The following is a 20,784-nucleotide window of genomic DNA, read 5'->3' on the forward strand; positions in this document are numbered from 1 at the left end:
GACACATGAAAAAATGCTCCACATCGCTCATCATCAGGGAAATACACATCAAAACCACGATGAGATACCACCTCCTACCTGTCAGAATGGCTAACATTAACAATTCTGGCAACAACAGATGTTGGCGAGGATACAGAGAAAGAGGATCTCTTTCGCACTGCTAGTGGGAATGCAAACTGATGCAGCCACTCTGGAAACCAGTATGGAGGTTCCTCAAAAAACTAAAAATAGAACTACCCTGTGAGCCAGCAATTGCACTACTAGGCATTTATCCAAGGGATACAGGTGTGCTGTTTTGAAGGGACACATGCACCCCCATGTTTATAGCAGCACTATCAACAATAGCCAAAGTATGGAAAGAGCCCAAATGTCCATCGATGGATGAATGGATAAAGATGTGGTATATATATACAATGGCAATCAAAAAGAATGAAGTCTTGCCATTTGCAACTACGTGGATGGAACTGGATGGTATTATGCTAAGTGAAATTAGTCAGTCAGAGAAAGACAAGTATCATATGACTTCACTCATATAAGGACTTTAATACACAAAACAGATGAACATAAGGGAAGGGAAGCAAAAATAATATGAAAACAGGGAGGGGGACAAAACAGAAGAGACTCTTAAATACAGGGAACAAACAGAGAGTTACTAGAGGGGTTGTGGGAAGGGGGATGGGCTAAATGGGTAAGGGCCATTAAGGAATCTACCCCTGAAATCATTGTTGCATCATGTGCTAACTTGGAAATAAATTATAAAAAATAAATAAATTATTGAAAAAAACTGTTAGTGCATGATAGGAGTGATGTTTAATCTTGTTTTCTCTTTGGTTTTTAACAGAAAATAGAGAAGCACAGCTCCTTTTCTTAGTTCATAATTGCTACCCACAAGTGACCTGATGGACAGAGAGGGCTTTATTTTCTGGTTGACAAAGCTGCTCTCACAATGCTGCTGTGTCTATTCCTTATACACTAAGCATTTTATAGTACATGCTAACGCTACATGATAAAATAGTCTGATTCTAAGTGCCTAAAATTCTGATTCAATGTACATAAGTGAAAAAAGACCCTTATGTGCTCATTTTTTAATAGTCCTTAAAGTAAATAGCTCTTTCATTGTAAATCATGGAGGTTGCTAAAATTATTGACTAATAATGGCTTATTTCATGGTTTTTGGTGTAGAGTAGTAATATGCTGTTACAGTTTTCTGGGAAAGTCGCTTTTTAGCAATTTTTCTTCAGAGATTCTGTGTTTTCCCTTAAGTTATACATATTATAAAGGGGTGTGTGTGTGTGTGTGTGTGTGTGTGTGTGTGTGTTGGGTTTTCTCTTGCTTGTCTTATGGAAACAGGAAAGAAGCCAGGCCCGAATGTGTAATAACATCATCTTCATGTTGTCATGCTGGGATGCTATTACCAAATTCCTGTAGAAAATAAGCATCTGGACTTAAGTAAAACACACCTCTTTTGCAGCTAAATAATGAACCTTCTAATTATGACAGCAGCCTTCACATTTACAGGACTTTGTAGTTTTCAAATGACTTTTAAGTGTATTGTGCCTTCTGGAGGCACCTGGGTGGCTCAGCTGGTTAAGTATCCAACTCTTGATTTTGGCTCTAGTTTTGATCTCACGGTTTGTGAGATCGAGCCCTATACAGGGCTCTGTGCTAGGAGGCTCTTTGGGATTCTTTTTCTCTCTTCCTCTCTCTCTATCCCTCCCCTGCTTGTACGCTCACTCACTTTCTCCCTCTAAAAATGAATAATAAACACTAAAAAATAAAAATAAATGTATTGTGCCTTCTGGTGAACTTTTTTTATTGCACTATAGTACACACACAATGTTACATTAGTTTCAGGTGAACAACAGAGTGATTCAACATTTACATTACAAAGTGATGACCACAATAAACCTAACCACCATCCATAACCATATGAACTTGTTACATGTTAACTCTATCCCTATGTACATTGTATCCTCATGTCTTATTTATTTTATAACTTCAAGTCTGTACTTTTTAATCCCCTTTCCTTATTTTGCCCATCTTCCAACCACCACCCCTCCCTTCTAACAATCACTGTTCTCGGAATCTCTGAGTCTGCTTCTGGTTTTTATCGTTGTTGTTCACTTGTTTTTTGAGATTCCACATCTCAATGAAATCATACAATATTTGTCTTTCTCTGGTTTATATTACTTAGCACAATGCCCTCTAGGTCCATCCATGTTGTTGCAAATGGCAAGACTGTATTCGTTTTCATGGCTGCATAATATTCCAGTGTGTATATATTCCACATCTCCTTTATCCATTCATCTATCAATGGTGGACTTTTGCCAATATATGCTCTGGAATCTAAGGTCCTTAGCAGAAAAGCTGCTAACACACATACTGAACATTAACACACATACTGAAAATTCGAGATTGGAAGAAAGAACAAAACAGGTAATTGTTCACTTCGATCTTGGCTTTAATGCAGTGGGTGCCATATTTGGGGAGAAAAGCCCCCAACTAATCACCATTTAGTCTAAAGCATCAGGAAGGACTGCCACATCACACACAACAAGGGTGACCTCACTAAAGAGTATGCATAGTTGATGTGCCTAACAAAAAGAAAAGTGCCAGGAGAAAACAATTTTTGGAAGTTGACATGAACTCCTGGAATACGACCAGATTGTGGTATAAATCATGAGATTTCACCTTTTACTCAATGGAGCTTAAATCTCCACGCCCACCTCCAAGGCAGAGATGTGGCAGAAATGGAAACAATAGGAGAAGAGGTTGTGAGACTCCACCTCAAAGTGCAAAGGCGGCAACTAGCACCTGGCATTCCCAGAAGCAGAGCTATGGCTTGTAAAACCTGCTGTGCTTTCTTGAAGCCAGGCCAAGACCAGCCAATGGCAATGCCTCACTTTCCCTGATTTGAACCTGTACTCACGGAGAATCGGGTATGTACAAGGGGACTGACTCAGAGATTTCCCTTGACTTCAGTGAAAATATGGTCTTAAGAGGGACATAAAGCATGGTACGTTTAAGAGCAACTAACCAAAAGAGGACATTAAAGATTTCAGGAAAGGGGAGTCAGTTCAGATAAGAGTGTTTGAGAAAAGTTCCACGGTGAACATGAGATTTTATCTGGGTTGTGAAGGCCCACTGGACTCAGACAGACAAAGAAGGGGTGAGGAGGTAACTTGAGGGCACTGGGAGCAAAGGCGTAGAGGTGAAACCATGCGGCAGGTACGTGGGCAACATGAGGGGAACCACAGAGTAGACACTGAGGCGTGTTTTTCAACCAAGGGTGAAAGTATAAAGACCAGATGTCTTCTGAGGAGTGCCCATTCCTCTGCCTGACACAGCATGAAAATCTCAAGGCTGGGTGCATGCAGTGGCCCCTAACCTTAAAGCATCCTGCTTTCTCCACACCTGCGAGCAGTAGCTAGCCAAACACAAACAAACTACAGGAAGAGTTTGGAGCTCTTCCTAATAAACGGTACCAAAGGGAGACAATACGGTAACAGCAGCCAACTCTACAGCCTACTTAAGAGGAGAGAGCCCCGGGGAGAAAAACGGGCGACGGAGGCAAGACAAGGTTGTGATAACGATGATGGTGGCGACAACGGCCGCATGTACACAGTGTCTGTAACGCCCCAGGAATCGCACTTCACCTTCCTCGCATTCCCACAGAAACTTCATGACGTCTATTAGTAGACAGGACTTCTGGTAACAAATAATGTAAAACTGACTTAAAATCACTTAGCATCAGGGTGCCTGGGTGGCTCAGTCAGTTAAGCATCAGAGTCTTGATTTCAGCTCAGGTCACGATCTCACAGTCCATGGGATTGAGCTCCGCATCTGGCTCTGAGCTGATGGTGCGGAGCCTGCTTGGGATTCTCTCTCCCTTTCTCTCTGCCCCTCCTCCACTTGCACACATATGTTCTATTTCTTAAAATACACAACCTAAAAAAAATAAAAATGAATTTTAAAATTTATTATATATTTTAATGTTTATTTATTTTTGAGAGAGAGAGACAGAGCATGAACTGGGCTGGGGGGGGGGGGGGCAGAGAGAGAGGGAGACACAGAATCCCAAGCAGGCTCCAGGCTCCGCGCTGTCAGCACAGAGCCTAACATGGGTCTCAAACTCACAAACCGTGAGATAATGACCTGAGCTGAAGTCAGAGATTTAACTGACTGAGCCACCCAGGTGCCCCTACATTCAAAAAGTTTTTTTAAAAATCGCTTAGCATCCAAGGGGATTAATCATCTGGCATAACTAGAAAATTCATGGGTAGATACTCCAGACTTCAGAAGTGGTTCAATCCAGGGGATCAAATGATATTATCAGGATCCCGTCAGTATTTTCATTTCTCAGCTCGTTTTACTCTGGCTGGCGGCTTCATTTGCAGCCAGCCACTCTCGGCATACCTGGGGAAATTGACAGCTGGAAGCTCCCAGCCTACAATTTACACTTGGAGGTCAAAAGGAAAAGAAACTTTCTTCCTTGTTCACTCCCTCCCTCTTGCTTCCCCTGCCCTCTGCCTCTCCGTCTCTCCATCATGGAAGACTTTGGATGGCCCTACTGCATCACATGCACAATACTCAGGCCAAAAGCTCCAAGGCCAGGCTTGAGAGCCATGCCCATCCCTTTCCACCACAGAGAGGCAGGTAATGGGACCAGAGACCTGCTGGAACCATACGAGACAGGAGGGAAGCTCCCGGGCAGAAAACAAGCTGCTGGCCAGAAAACCACTCCAGGTGAATACTGACGTCATCCCTACTTGGCCACGAGAAAATTGAGGCTCTAGGTAGGTGGTTGTGTATGAAACCAGGCTTTGGAGTAAGGCTGCCCTTTGTTAAACCAATGGCCGTTAGCCTGAGAAGCTTTTGAAAAGGACTGGGCCGGAGCCCCATCCAGGTAATTAATCCAGAATCCAGGTAGTAAGAACTGGGGAACGGAAATTTTTTTTTAATGTTCTTAGGTGATGCTAATATACAGCCAATTTTGGGAACCCATATCCTAAACACTAGTTCCCTTTAATAATAAACCCCAGCTCCCTTCAGCCACCTTCATCAACCAGCATCTAAGTGAACTTACACTTTACCTGCCGCGCCCCCCATCTCTGTATCATTCCACACCCCATCTTCACAGATGCGGTCCCTCATACCTCACTTGACACAGCAGGCATTCAATACATTTCTGCTAAACTGTAGCCCCCAGATTTTCATACAAACACTCACAAAGGGCTCAGAGGAGAAAATAATAAAACTATCTTCGTGATGTAGTAGTGATGATAACGATAGGAGGAAAAAGTAAGAGGAAGAGTGATCCATGATGTCTCTTCTGAGTCAAAAGAGGAACAGAAAAAAAATAAGGATCTCAGTGGGTAAGATTATCATGTAGTATAAATTATTTTTCCAAATTAACATACACTTCAAGCCAGCTCCTGTGTTTTCGTCCTGCCAGATTCCTTAATTATGACATCCTATTCCCCAGATAAAGACTAATTAAGCTTGTCGGCACCTTTCTAGAATATGAACTGGTTTATTCTTTAAAAAGCTAGACTTCAGTCAGTCAGAGAAAGACAAAAATCATATGATTCACTCATATGAGGACTTTAAGAGACAAAACATATGAACATAAGGGAAGGGAAACAAAAATAATATAAAAACAGAGACGGGGACAAAACAAAGAGACTCATAAATATGGAGAACAAACTGAGGGTTACTAGAGGGGTTGTGGGAGGAGGGATGGGCTAAATGGGTAAGGGGCATTAAGGAATCTACTGAAATCACTGCTTCACTATATACTAACTAATTTGGATGTAAATTTTTAAAAATAAAAAATAAAGTTAAATCAAAAAAAATTAAAAAAATTAAAAATAAAAAGCTAGACGTCATTAAGTCAAAATCCTTTATGGAAAACAGTATATTCTAATGACTTCTTGATCTCTCATTTCATCTGACTACACCATACTAAACAATAGGTTTATTCTGATCAAAAGTTTAAGATTAATTTTACTGTAGTCAAGCAACTGCATGTTGGTTAAAAATCTCCTGTTAGAGCTATGCGAACATAATAGCTATTGGTTCTGTGTTCCTTTGGGTGATTTGTTTCCTTTTCATAAAATAGCTTCATGCTCTCAGACTTCCATTTTCCCCTGCAGGACTCCTGAACCTATGTGATTCATCACTATTTGGGTGTGGAGGTATGTGCCTGTCTCTTTTCTAGGATCCCTCCATTTTCGGCTGCTCTGGGATTTCCCTGTTCTCTGCACCTGCCCTGACTGTGGGCTCTACCCCAGCATGGGCCAACCTCATAAACGTTTATGGGACTGTCTGCCGCAGACCATAGGCGCCAACCACAAGCACCTGTTGTTTCCTCGACTTTCTCCGGACCTGCAGTGCCCATCCCCTGCTGGACTCAGGCATTCCTTCCATCCAGAGAGTTTCCGGGGTTTATATAACTGCATAATCATGTAATCATCAGTCTGCCGGTGGGTTTATTTCCAAAAACAGATTGGACACTGAAGTGTGTTTCAGGCAACTCAGCTGAGTCCTTAGGCTAAAGAAGCATTTGCCTAAAGGGGACCTTTCTGTGAAATTTCAAGGCCGACTGGCAACCATAGTCCCTTTGGTCATATTTTTTCCAAGGTCCTGGTTTGTTCATTTTTATTTTCAGTAACCACTAAGGAAAAAAGGAATGTCTCATTAGAGTCCAGGGAAAGAATGCATGTTTCCTCCGAGGAAGAATCTAGAATTTCCTTTAGGAATTTGATGCTCCTGTCTCCATGACTGCCCCTGCCACCACCCCAGGACTTTAGACTTAGTGGATCTAGGAATCTCTTGATCTCTTTACTTAATTCTTCCTGGACTCAAGTATTTCCTCCATCAAATAATTGTATGTCAGTATCACTTGAATTCAATACGCTCTGAAGGTCTATGTCAACATGCTTAAGAGCCTGCATGGACCCCTCATATGACAAGACACTGCAAGCTTCCATTGAAAAACCTCCTGCATCCAACCTTCCACATCTCTACCACCCCTTCCATGAACCAACTTAGAACCTCCCATTTCCCCCTGGTTTCCTTAGTGCTGCCTTTTAGCTTCTTTAGCTACTCCCTCAATTTGAAAAATAAGTTTCAGCCTGGTTCTCAATGTCCATTTCTCTTCATGTTAAGATCTATCTCTCACAACTCTTTTCTCTATTACCATTAAGCATAAAAGAGTAGAGCAGAAGACCTCAAGCTTTTTGGTCTTGGGGCCCTTTTACATTCTTAAAAATTATTGAGGGCACCAGAAAAGTTTTTTATGGGTTTTAACTATTGATGCTTTCCACATTAGAAATTAAAACTGTTAATTTTTTAAACTATTCATTTATTTTAAAACAACAGCAGTAAACTCATCACGTTAACATAAATAGCATACTTGTTATGAAAAAACTACATTTTCCAAAACAAAAACAAAAAATAGTTTTAAAAAAGTGGCACTGTTTAATGTATTTGCAAAATTTTTAGTATCTCGCTTAACAGAAGACAGGTGGATTCTCGTATCTACTTCTGCTTTAAAGTTTTTGTGATACAACATTTCATGTAATAATGGAAAATTACACTATTCCCTCATAAAATAATGAGAATGGAAAAAAGGAAAATACTAATATTATTATGAGAATAGTTTTGACCTTATGGAGATCCTGAAAGGGACCCAACGACCCATGGACGTTCATGGACCATACTTTAATGAGTATTTCTGACCCAGGGTAAATCCCACCCAGCCCAGCCTAGGCTTGGAAACATCACAACCCAATCTAACCCCAGCAAGATACCATGAGATAGGAGTCTGAACAGTATTCATATACACTTGGCCCTTGAACAACAGCAAGGTTAGGTTACCGGCCCCTGTGCAGTAGAAAAATCCATGTACAACTTTTGATTCCCCAAAAACTTAACTACTTAATAGCCTACTGTTGACTAGCAGCCTCACCAATAACATAAACAGTTGATTAACACATATTTTTATGTTATATGTATTACATACTGTATTCTTAAATAAAATAAGGTAAAGAAAAGAAAATGCTATTAAGAAAATCATAAGGAAGAGAAAACACATTTATACTACTGGACTATATTGAAAAAAAAAATGTGTGTAAGCGGGGATGGCTTTAAATCCTACTGTTTTCACTTTATCAGTGAGGATGCATTTAGCAACAAGTAGCTAAAAACCAACCAAAAGTGGCTTATGGGATAGGAATATGTATTATGAGGGTGTCTGTTCAACTCTTGATTATGGCTCAGGTCATAAGTTCAAGCCCTGTGTCGGGCTCTGTGCTCACAGGGCAGAACCTGCCTGGGGCTCTCTCTCCCTCTCTCTCTGCCCCACACCTGCTCACTTGCTCTCTCTCTCAAAATAAATAAATAAACTTTTAAAAACCAAATAAATATCCTTTTTAAAAAAGAATATTTATTATGTCTCATAAGCCCTAAGCAGGATGGTGTTTGGATTCATTGATTCAGCAGGGTCTCTCCATCTCTCCACTCCGCCATTTTCATCATGTCACGTCTGCTCTTTGGTTTTCTCCCTTCATGTTTGCTTGCCTCACATATCGCAGCCTCAAACCAGCGCACCCAGAGGCAGGGAGAGTACAAAGTGTCCTTTTCAAAACAATAATAAGCTCTCCAGAAGCCCCACAGTGGACATCCTCTCTTGTTTCATTGGCCAAAACTGTCTTTCATTCTCATGCCTGAACCAATTAGTTGGCAAGGGGAAGTACATCATCATGACTGAACTAGACCAACTAAAAATCACCCCTGACGAACACTGTAACCCCCCACTGGTGAAAAATATTGGGGTTCTCTCTGCAAAATAAAGGAGAGAAGAGCTATTGGGTGGGTGACAAATACTGTCTTCCCACCTTCTTTCTAGCTGAGTTACCTCAGAGAGGTTACTAAACATCTCTCGGGCTCAGTTTCCTCATCTATTAACTGCAAATAATAAAAGTACCTACCATCTCGGCTTTTATGAGGATGAAATAGGATTGTTCATGAACAGCACTTAGCACAGTGCCTGACACAAAGTAAGTACCCAGTACGTGTTAGCTATTAATGTGCCATCTAATTCTCAATCAATTTTCTAATCAGATATTCTTTCAGATATATAAGCTGACCTTCCCTCCTCTTCTAGCGGCTAATAACATCCTCTATAATAATCTACCACATGATTGAAAGGTTTTCTTCTTTATATTTTAATCACTGAGTTGCTTCTTTTCTACTGTCCCTTGGCCATTTATCCAATTGACTTGAAGAGCAGAACAAAAATAGACTCGGTGCTAAATTAAGAGGACTGACAAACACTGAGAATAAAAGGAAAATTGCTATAATCCTGGTGAAAATACAGTTTACTCCATCTGCAATGTCCAAGTATAATATTTGTTTTTTTATAATAAACTATTGTAGACTCCTACTTGGCTAATAGCGCACTGTGACCCCCAGGTCTTGCTATGTCTAAGCATGCTGTTCCCCTCACCATTGGTTTCTCACCATCATGTATTATTTCCTTCTGGTTGACCTGGGGCGAGTGTTTACACTATGTGCCACACAAAACAAAAGACTTCTAAGAATTTCCTTAGACGCCTGTGAAACAGACCATCAGAAAGAGAAATCTCTCAAATATAATGTTTCATCAGCTTGGTATGGCAATATTATCTTTGCAATTATATGCAACTCTCAGGAATGATGTAGGGAATGCAGTTGAATTATGTATGCATGGTATATGTTGGTTAAAAAAAGGAATTGCCCAAGTATGTGTCTTCTAGGAGAGGAGTGAAATATACATCAATCATCTAGTTCAGAGGCTTGGTGTTCCTTAGGTGTTTTGTGATGATTTCTCTGAACTATTCCTCAGGATAACTTTAATACGGTCATCTTTATCGATAAGGCTGCATGGGATAAGAGCAAGAGCCCTAGCCCGGGAAGTAGGTGAGCTAGGTTCCAGCCCTGCTTACTGTGAATCATCTGTGCAACATCCAACAATTTACATGTCCTTCCCGAGCCTCAGCCTCCTCACTCGCCACGACTAACTTTGTAGCTCTGGTATTCCAAGTGGGGCTGACGTTGCCAACCCTACTTGCATCCTGGGAGATGAAAACACCTTCACAACACTGTGCTCGTGCAGTGTCCACTCCAGGGAGGTACCTGGCAGCTCTTGGAACGTGCACACGAGCTCTTAACCTTGGCAGACAACACCTGAGCCGTGTCTGTGTGATACCCTTTTGATCCCTGGCTGTGCAGTCTGCTTTTGTGTGTCAAGGACAGTGTCTGGTGTCTATCGTAGAGGAGCTTCCTCTATGTGGAAGTGCAACGGTAGAAATCCGTTAAAAAAAATACTTGAAGAAAATATCCCAGTGGTGTTTTTTTTAATGTTTATTTATCTTTGAGAGAGAGGGAGGGACAGAGCATGAGTGGGGGAGGGGGAGAAGGAGACACAGAATATGAAGCAGGCGTTAGGTCTGAGCTGTGAGCACAGAGCCTTACACAGGGCTTGACATGAACCGTGTGATCATGACCTGAGCCAAAGTCAGACGCTTAACCGACTGAGCCACCCAGGTGCCCTTCTCAGTGTTTTTGATGATCAAATGGTACAGGATCAAATATGTTTTTCACGATCAAATGGCCAGAGAGCATATAGAAACCCTCCTGCCACACACATTTTTCATCTTCCATGTAAGAAAACACCGCTGCAGCAGGGCTGGAGATGGAGTAAGACCAGAACGAGGACTGGGTCTGTTTGTCCCGGAGACAGCAGAATTTTCACTAAAGCGTGCTACTTTTTTTTTTAATTTTTTAATGTTTATTTTGTTTGTGAGAAAGAGAGAGACAGAGTACAAGCAGGGGAGGGGCAGAGAGAGAGACATACACACAGAATCTGAAGCAGGCTCCAGGCTGTGAGCTATCAGCACAGAGCCCGACGGGGGGCTTGAACTCACAAACTATGAGATCATGACCTGAGTCAAAGTTGGACGTGTAACCAACTGAGCCACCCAGGTGCCCCTAAAGCATGCTACTTCTTCAAAATATACCAGTGTCAATGTCAGAGGTTAGGCACTCATATAAATACAAAATACAAAAATTATGTTCACAAAGCTTGATACTTCTTGCTTATAAGCAATTTGTGCCTCTATTCCTATTTTTAATTTTTTTAATTCCAGTTAATGAACATATGATGTTAAATTAGTTTCAGGTATACAACCCAGTGATTCAACAATTCCTTTATTCTTTCATTTGAGCCTCTGCACAAAGAAAGCAGGCACTTGGAAGGGTTAAGTGACTTGTGCAACGTCACTTAACCAGGTGGTTAAGGGAGCCAGCCCTGGAGACCAACTCTTCTTACTCTGGTCTTGTCTGTTTCCTGGACTTGGTCCTGCCTCCTATCAAATAAGCTGATTACCAAGGAATGAAGTACATCTTTCCACTGCCTCTGGCTGCTGAGTGATCCACCTGAAAAGGGCTGGTCCAATTGGCAATATACTCCAAGCTAGTCACATGTTCTAATCTACTAATATTAACACTATAATTAAGTTTACTTTTAGGAAACTCCTGAACAGGAAAACCAACCAGAAACCAGATGTTCCAGCTGATTCACTTTTGTGTGTACGTGTGTGTGTGTGTGCTCGGAAATGGCTCATTGCTACACATTTAACCATGTTAGCACACAATGATATGAAAGGGTGGTTAAGAGAGACAAATGACTAAATAAGCGAGTTTTTGATGCAGAGTTTTTCCATCACGTAATATTGATGGTTTCTTACATTTACAATGAGGAGCACCAGCATGACCGTCAAGCAGAAGGGCTCCTGTAGTCATGTTCCAGATCAAATCCTGCCTCTTTTACTAGCTGGGTAACCCTGTCCGTCTCCTCATTCACATGACAGGGATAAAACTGTAACACATACATCGTAACGTTAAGAGAAGTAATTGTGGTAATACCTACGGACAATGTCAAGTTGTACTAAGCACACAGTAAGGGCACGGTATACGTTAGGTTATTATTATTATTTATACAATGGAGTGTCACATTATCTTCATGTTATAAACAAGGAAAGGGAGACCTCAGAGGAGTTAGTGATTTTCCTAAACATACAGTATCTTAAGCGGCCTTATGGAAATTTATTTGCTAAAACCTTACTAAAGGTTAACTGGTGTCAGGCTGAGAGCAAACCCAAGACTAAGGGAGAGAAGAGGAGGAACAGCAGGCTGACTGAGTGGAAGGGGCTCTCGAAGGGCATGAGAGACAGCACTGAGCTGAATGTTGCCAACTTCACACTTCTCCTACATTTAAGAAGCGACTGGTCTGGGCCACCCTGCTTACCCCAAGTGGTCTGGCCTTCCCTCAAAGCATGACAACAGCAGGAGAATCAGATCAGATAGAAAGACCCATCTTATGTAACTTACCAAAACAGCCTCTAAGCAGAAGGCCTGCTATGTCTAGGTCTGCCCCGTGCGACACAATAAATCTGTTTAAATTTGAGAGGTATCAGTTACGTGGACGCAACCTTCTTTTCTTATGATGTCTGTAAGTTACGAATACTCATAGCTGATAGTAAGTAAAAAAAGAATCAACTAAATTCGCAACTAAAATATTTAGAGTGGTAGTGTTGTCATTTTAATTCCCAATCCATCTTGTATTAATCGATATTTTGTTCACTGAGACAAATCTACCGTCACTGGTTTAAAACAATTATCAAAGTACTACAGAGGTATCTAAACCTTATTCTCAAATTTCTGTTCTTATCTCTTTGCAGAGCAGTGAGAATTTGTGGACTGGCACATATTTCCTCACATTATGTATATAGTATTGGCATAAACGTAAGGATGTTTATTGTCAACTTCCTGAGAAATTCAGAAGTGGTCCTGGGGTTAGTTGGTTAACCGGGGTTAATTTGAGGGCTCCATGTCATTAAAAAAGACCCCGACTTTTTTTTTATTATCCCATTTTGTCATCTGCAGGATATTGGTTCCTATCCTCAAGCTTGTAATCTCATGGCCACAGGCTTCTAGACCCCCAAATATCACCTCCTCACTCAACATTCTCCAAAGCAAGAAGGGAAGAATTAGGGCAAAAAACATTTTCTCTTCATGTGACTATATCTTCACTCAGAGAGGACGATCTGGTCTGGAAGCTCCCCAAAGATCCCCCAGCTCATCCAAGACTGCCCCTATACTGAATATGCAAAGGAGAACGGCATGGCTATGGTTGAATGAGGGCAGTGGAGATCCAATCCCATGGGGCACACAGCCACCTGAACAAAACCAGATGCTTCAGCAAGAAAAAACAAGGAATAGATGGATGTTGGGCAAGAAAGGAAGAGTCTGCCACAGAAGTCTTAGCTCTTCCCAGACCGCATGAGGCTTAAATAAGCCCACCCTCAGGGAAAATGTGGCATTCTCCAAGAAGAGAAAAGATATGCACTCGAATTTTTGAATATTATATAGACTTCTAATCCACTAGAAACTTCTGGAATTCAGAAAGCACCAAAAGACAGATCTCTCATTCATTATGTCCTGAGCAGGTTTTTTAACCTCCCAAGCCTCCTTTCCCTTGTTTGTAAAATGGGTTTATAATACGACTTTCCTCAGGGGTGTGCTTTGAGGATTTTAAAAGTTAATAGAAAACCCTTAGGATGGGGATTGGCATATGGCAAGCCCTAAACAAATCTTACCTTATTATTATTACCACTAAGTAGTTATGGAGACTATGTTTGAGTTTCTCCATAATCCAGGGTTAGAAAACCATGAGAGCTTGAGAACGTGGAGACACCTAGGGCAGCTTCTGGAACTTGCCTCACACGAATGCACAATAAGGAAAGGACGAGCAGAGGCGGAGAAATGCTATGGGCCACACAGGCGACTTCAGGGAGAAAGGCGTCAAGGCACTTACTCTGAAGCAATGGATACTCTGCGGGCCTAGATCTGTGTCACAGCCCAGCAGAACCCAAGCAGAGCACAGAACCAGGCCTTGGGCCCTTACAAAGTCTTGCTCTGTAAGTCCCGTTGGGGGCCTGTTTGATGACACTCCGGTTAGGTCTGTAGAGCAACGGAGCTGGGCCCTTGGAGGTGGTGCTGCGGTTGTAATGCTGTGCCGTCTCCTTGCCAAGGAGTCACTCCAGGAAGCCAGAGCCTCGGGAACGACCCAGAGGACCTTTCAGAAGCCGTTGACAGAAGCAGCTGGGAGTTCTCATGCCCAGCACAGAGTCACTGCATGCAACAATACAGAGAGGAACGGTCACCAAGAGCTGGGCCCACAGGCCTTCCCTGTCACTGAGGGCCATGAGCCACAAAAGCAGGTGCCGTCGACAGCGGCTCCAAAAAGATGGTGCTGGAAACCGCCAATGGGACCGATGCTCATGATTCAAAGCAGCAGAACCTCGGTGAGAAATGGGAGGTCTTACTGCTCAGAAGTTCTGGCTCCCCTCACGGCCAGTGCAGGGGATCCAAGTGCTGGTCAGTGAACAGCACACTGTAGAGGGAACAGCATGGACTTGGGAGTCAAAAGACCTGGACTTGAGTTCTGGATTTTCCATTCCATGCCCTTGAGTAAGTCCCTTAATCCTCTGAGTTTCAGAGGATTTAATAAGCCAATATATATATAAACGTTTTATAACATACAAAGTAACAGGAAAATCAATAACACTGTTGTCATTATGTTCTCAGTATATTCCTCAATGAATAGTAAAATTAACAATTTTGCACGAGGGAACCCCAAGGGGTTGTAGCCCCAGAAAGTCTGAGGAGGGGCCCAAGCCGGTTTGGGAGCTCCTCAACAGGAACCTTAGGTTACAAAACTGAGTTCTGGAGAGTACACATCTCACTAATGAAGAGGATCAGATTCAAATTCGTGATCTCGCCTTTGGGCCTCTGCAGAGACGTGGTACAGCTTTTCGGCTGCTTAATGTGCTGGAGATCCCATTTTGTTTCAAATGAAAAACCACCTGAAAGTTTCCTAAAAAGGGTTTTCTTAGGGAAAATTCAAGCATAACATATCTGTGGTTGAACTTCAGTCAGTGGAGTCCCTCCCAAAGTTCCCTGAGAAAACCAGAAGGCAGCAGCATCTCAGCAGTTGGGAGAGGAGGACACATTACAAGAGGCGATCACAGCTGCTGTGTTGTCAGGACATCCTTCTGATGGCGCTTAGACTGGTGCTCTCCACTCCGCGCCGCCAGTCTCGAGGATTCCCCGCACACAGCAGGGTAGGGGCACCACCTCCTTGCCTCCCTTGCCTTGGGCACTGTCTTCTGTTTTGGCAACGAGCGCACTTCTGACAGACTCCATCTGCCCATCCACTTTGAGTTTCCACTGCACTGACATCTGGGATTCAAAACTATTCAATCTACTGTCAACAGAGTCTTCTTTAAAAAAAAAAAAATAAGGGGAAAAAAAAACAGTCGAGAAGTAAAGGAATCCAAACACTATCTAAAATGAAACAGAGAAACAGCATTCTTTTTGTCTTGTTTTTTAAATAGAGCTTTCCATACCCCATGTGTTTATGCTATAATTAGAAAGCATGTTGTAGAAAGGGTGTTATGATCACCCTTTAAAAATCTTGTTTTTATAACACTGAATTTGCCATATGATATTAATTTGGGGAAAGAAAAACACAGGGAAGCAGCCACAGCACACAGAGTTCGCATTGCAGGGCTATGGGGTTTCAGAGTCAAGAGGAATAGCTAAAAAAAATAATAATAATAATGTCTATTAATGTTTTCAGGCATAAAAGTGATGAAATTGTCTAATTTGAGTCCACATTGACTGTTGCTTAAGTGATGGCAATAGACTGAATTATCCTGCTTCCCAATTTTTCCCTCCTCTGATTCAATCTCCAGAAATCATTGTCCTGAATCCCAAGTCTGATCATGCCCTCGCTCTGGTCAGAACCATTTAGTAGGCCCCTAGCACTTACAGAAGTAAAGACTGCCCCAACTTGGTTGCCCACATTCCCCCTAGAGCCATTCTCAACAGAAGTGATCCTGCTTCCCCCAGGGGGTATTTGAAAATGTTGTGGGGGGGGGGGGGTCTTTCCAGTGGTCAACATGACAGGGACCACTACTGGCTTTGAGAAGGCTGGGACTAGGGATAGACACTCCCTGAGATGACAAAGAAGCTTGCACCCCAAAATACCAATGGATTACCCATTGAGAAACTCTGAGGCTACCTTCTCAAGTTCTCCATATGTATTTTCTATTCCTTTTCTCTGTCATATCCAACGCTCCAGCCACCTTGACTAGTCCCACTTCTGACCTCAGTGGCCGTGTTCACACAAGTCTCTGGTCTGGAATGTCCTTCCCAGCTCACTGATCTTTACCACCCTCAATCCTTCAAAACCCAGAATAAACTATTCCCACCACCCCATCAACATTAACTTCTCCCATTTCTGTGTTTCCACATCACTTTGCTTAAACCTCTGCTTTAACACTTATTGTATTCTGCCTTTAATTAGTGCCATTTTTGTGACTCTTATCTCCACCACCAAATAATACATCCTTGAAGACAGGAATCACCTTATCATCTTTATATACCTATAACACAGAGCACTCACTTAGTACCTGGTACTTTGTAGATTTGTTGAATTTAATTGAATTAAACTCATTATTTTTAAATATTTTTTCTATCAAATACCTGTGGGGACATTCTAAGTTTTTGTTAAACTGTTAGTGGATTTAACATGCAAAGTCTTATTTTATTAGGTCTTCATGGGCAAAAATCTGTTTGAGTAAATTGCAAAAATGGTTGGTCTCCTCTCTCTGTAACTTGGGGTTAAATCCTTTCAAAAGAAACAACCAAAAAGAGTTATTCTTCTAAAAGTCACAAGGAAAAGGAAAATGTAATTTTTTGGTGTTACCCAGTGAGATCTTTGTGTACACATAGCTCCCCAAATGACTAAACTTTACAAATGTCACTTGATTTTAATTCAACTTTCTAAAAAAAAAAAAAAAAAAATTTTTTTAAAGTCACCTTTGGACTGGGATGAAACATGGAAAATTCCAACTCAAAGTAAGATTTTTTTTTCCCCCTAGGAAGCTGTGAGCAAATGAAAACAAGGTTTGGCGGGAGCATTTTATCACCTCTACCATAGGACGGGTCACTGCCAGCCCCATACTTGTTGATGAGACATTTGGCAAACGGCCTGCTGCAGAAATATAGTCTGTGACTTTATTTTGCTGGAGATTTCATCCGTGAAGATTTTCTTTTCCAGTTACAAAGTTCTCCCAAGAGGGACATAGCTGCTTTTTGGAAACCTGTGAAGTGTTGGCAAGTCTTGCCCTGTTTACCATGGAAACTTGTACTTGGATAGAATTACAGTGTATGACCTGGTGCGAGCATAGATGGATGTTTGATGCCTGCTATTTTCTCTTCGTGTTGATTTGGAAATTCTAAATCATGGAACCAGATCAAATAACTTTGATCTTTCCAGTTCATTTGTTCATCGTAGCATATGGTTATACCTGCACAGACTTGAAAATAACATTGGCAGATGACAGAACATATGTTACAATTAAAATTTATGGGTTTGGTTCTGATTAATCTGCACAGAGTTGCCTGAAAAGGGAGTAGACTATTGGGAAGCATGGGTGATTTAATGGCTGCTATCTGTTGTTTTTTCTTCAGGAGTTCTAACATATCATATGGGTTTGAAACTGCATTGATGGGTTATTTTATTTTTTAAATAAGAAAGAAAAAAAATAACTAACCCTGCCTGCAAGCAGATATTATCTGCTTTTCTCTAAATAACTGTTTAAAGCATCTGGCCCAGGATTGTGTAAGAGATTTGTTTTTATGTCTTTGGGAAATATTTAACAGTCTAGTACAGGACTTCTTCGCTTCTTGACTGGATTACGGCAATCATTTCTATCTTGATCCCAGACCACAGTGGGGCACCCCACCCTCAATCCATTTGCCATAGTCTCACTGGCCCTGTCATTCAAAAAGCAGATCAGATCACCCCAATCCAATGGTTAAAACCCTTCACACAATTTTGGAGAGCTTTTAGGAAAAAGTGCCAAATTAGCTTGGAATGCAACATTCTATCCTAACCTTTTCTCTCACCTCACACGACTCTCGCTCTATATTCTTCTGAACCACATGTCACTGGCTAAGGTATCACTCAGTTGTGCCTCTCTGCTTTTGAGCCAGCTGCTCCCATGCATGTAAGGTCCTCTCTGAACTCCCTGCCTTTCCAGGGCTTGCTCCTATTCACCTGTCAGCCCATGTGCCATCTTCTCTAGAAACCAACCCAAATTTTCTCGTCTAGAAAAGGTGACCTCCACAAGTGTTCCAGTAGTACTTGTGCATGTCTCTAGGATGGCAGCTGTCACACTCACACAGCACTGTAATCACAGAGAAGTTCCAAGGGACCATGTTTTATCCAGAGCATAAAAAATACCCTGGTATGTAGGGTGCCTGGGTGGCTCAGTAGGTTGAGTGTCTGGCTTCGGCTCAGGTCATGATCTTGCAGTTCGTGAGTTCGAGCCCCGCATCAGGCTCTGTGCTGACAGCTCAGAGCCTGGAGCCTGCTGCAGATTCTGTGTCTCTGTCTCTCTCTGCCCCTCCCACATTCTCTCTCTCTCTCTCTCTCTCTCTCTCTCAAAAAAAAAAAAAAACATTAAAAAAAATTTTTTTTAACATCCTGGTATGTAGAAGGTACTCCATAAAAATTGATCACATTATGGGGCACCTGGGTGGCTCAGTCAGTTAAGCCTCTGACTTTGGCTCAGGTCATGATCTCGCAGTCTGTGAGTTCGAGCCCCATGTTGGGCTCTGTGCTGACAGCTCGGAGCCTGGAGCCTGTTTCTCATTCTGTGTCTCCCTCTCTCTCTGCCCCTCTGCCTCTCATGCTTGTGCGCTCTCTCTCTCTCTCTCTCTATCTCAAAAATAAACACTAAAAATTAAAAAAAAAAAAAGATCACATTATGAAGGGACAAAGGATGAATGGAGCAATAAAAGTTTGCATTTATAGTATATTTGTTTTTCTGGTTATACCTTTAGACACTGATAATTCTTGAATTTTCCATTTTGTTTTTTTTTTTTTTTTTTTGATATTTATTGTTGAGAGAGAAAGCGTGTGAGTGGGGGAGGGGCAGGGAGAAAGGGAGATACAGAATTCAAAGTGGGTTCCAGGCTCCAAGCTGTCAGCACAGAGCCTCACACGAGGCTCAACTCACGAACTATGAGATCATGACCTGAGCTGTAGTTAGATGCTACCGCTGAGCCACCCAGGTGCCCCCTGAATTTTCCATTTTGAAAGGATCTTAATGATCAGGAATTATTTCTTCCCTTTCTACCATTTTGAGAAAACAACATAGATTTAAGAACCAAGCTGAACTAAAAGAAAGTTTACACAAGCTAAGAACTGAAGAATGTTCTTTTCATGGCTACCACAGCCATGGCTCCTGGTCCCAAGAAGCATCTCAAGTGTGCAGCAGTTCTAAAGCAGTGGATGCTAATAATTTGATCAGTGTGTTTGTTGCTCGTCCATCTACCAGGCCCCATGAGCTGAGAGAATGTCTTCTCCTCATCATTCTCCAAGGAACACACTTAAGTATGCTCTGACAGGAGAGGAAATAAAGAAGAACTGCATGCAGCAGTCCAATAAGGTTGATGGCCAAGTCCAAACTGATACAACCTACCTTACTGGCTTAATAGATGTCATGGGCATTGACAAGACTGAAGAGAATTCCTATCTCATCTGTGACACCAAGGGTCCTTTGCTGTTCATTATATTACACCTTAGGAAGCCAAGTACAAGTTGTGTGAAGTAAGAAAGGTCTTTCTGGGCACAAAAGATATCCCTCATCTGGTGACCCATGATGCTCACACCAACTGTCCCCCTGATTCCTCACCAAAGTAAATGAAGCTATTCAGATTGATTTGGAGACTGGACAGATTACTGATTTCATCAAGTTTGACACTGGTGACCTGTATATAGTGATCAGAGGTGCTAACACGTAAAGAATTGGTGTGACCACCGATGAAGAGAGACATCCTACATCCTAGTTCTTTCGGTGTTGTTCCTGTGAAAGACGCCAGAGGCAACAGCTTTGCCTCTCAACTCTCCAACATTTTCATTATTGGCAAAGGCAACAAAACATGGATTTCTCTTGCCTGAGGAAAAGGGATCCACTTCACCATTGCTGAAGGACAGACAAGACACTGGCAGTCAAACAGAACAGTAGGTGAAATGATCTCTAGTGATGTGACCTGAAGGGTCTTTGTACTTAATTTAAGATAAGATGGCACAGGGGCGCCTGGGTGGCGCAGTCGGTTAAGCGTCCGACTTCAGCCAGGTCACGATCTCGCGGTCCGTGAGTTCGAGCCCCGCGTCAGGCTCTGGGCTGATGGCTCAGAGCCTGGAGCCCGTTTCCGATTCTGTGTCTCCCTCTCTCTCTGCCCCTCCCCCATTCATGCTCTGTCTCTCTCTGTCCCAAAAATAAATAAACGTTGAAAAAAAAAAATTAAAAAAAAAAAAAAGATAAGATGGCACAAATAGACCCATAAATACGGAGAACAAACTGATGTTTGGCAAAGGGGAGAGGTTGGGGTGGGTGGGCAAAATGGATGAAATAGAGTGAAAGACACAGGCTTTCAGTTATGGAATGAGTAATTCATTGGGATAAAAGGCACACACAGCATAAGGAACACAGTCAATGGCACTGTAATGGTGACAGATTGTGGCTACACTTGTGATAGGCATAGCATAACATAGATGTTGTTGAATCACTATGTTACATACTTGAAACAAATGTCACA

At 42.0% G+C, this 20,784-nt stretch overlaps 1 pseudogene; it reads left to right on the top strand.

Moving 5' to 3' along the window:
• Window positions 1-19,420: 19,420 nt before the first annotated feature.
• On the top strand, window positions 19,421-20,031 carry LOC123586481 (annotated as a pseudogene).
• The last annotated feature ends 753 nt before the right edge of the window (window positions 20,032-20,784 follow it).

Source organism: Leopardus geoffroyi, chromosome C3 (assembly GCF_018350155.1).
Source record: "Leopardus geoffroyi isolate Oge1 chromosome C3, O.geoffroyi_Oge1_pat1.0, whole genome shotgun sequence".
In the NCBI taxonomy this organism is placed as follows: Eukaryota; Metazoa; Chordata; class Mammalia; order Carnivora; family Felidae; genus Leopardus; species Leopardus geoffroyi.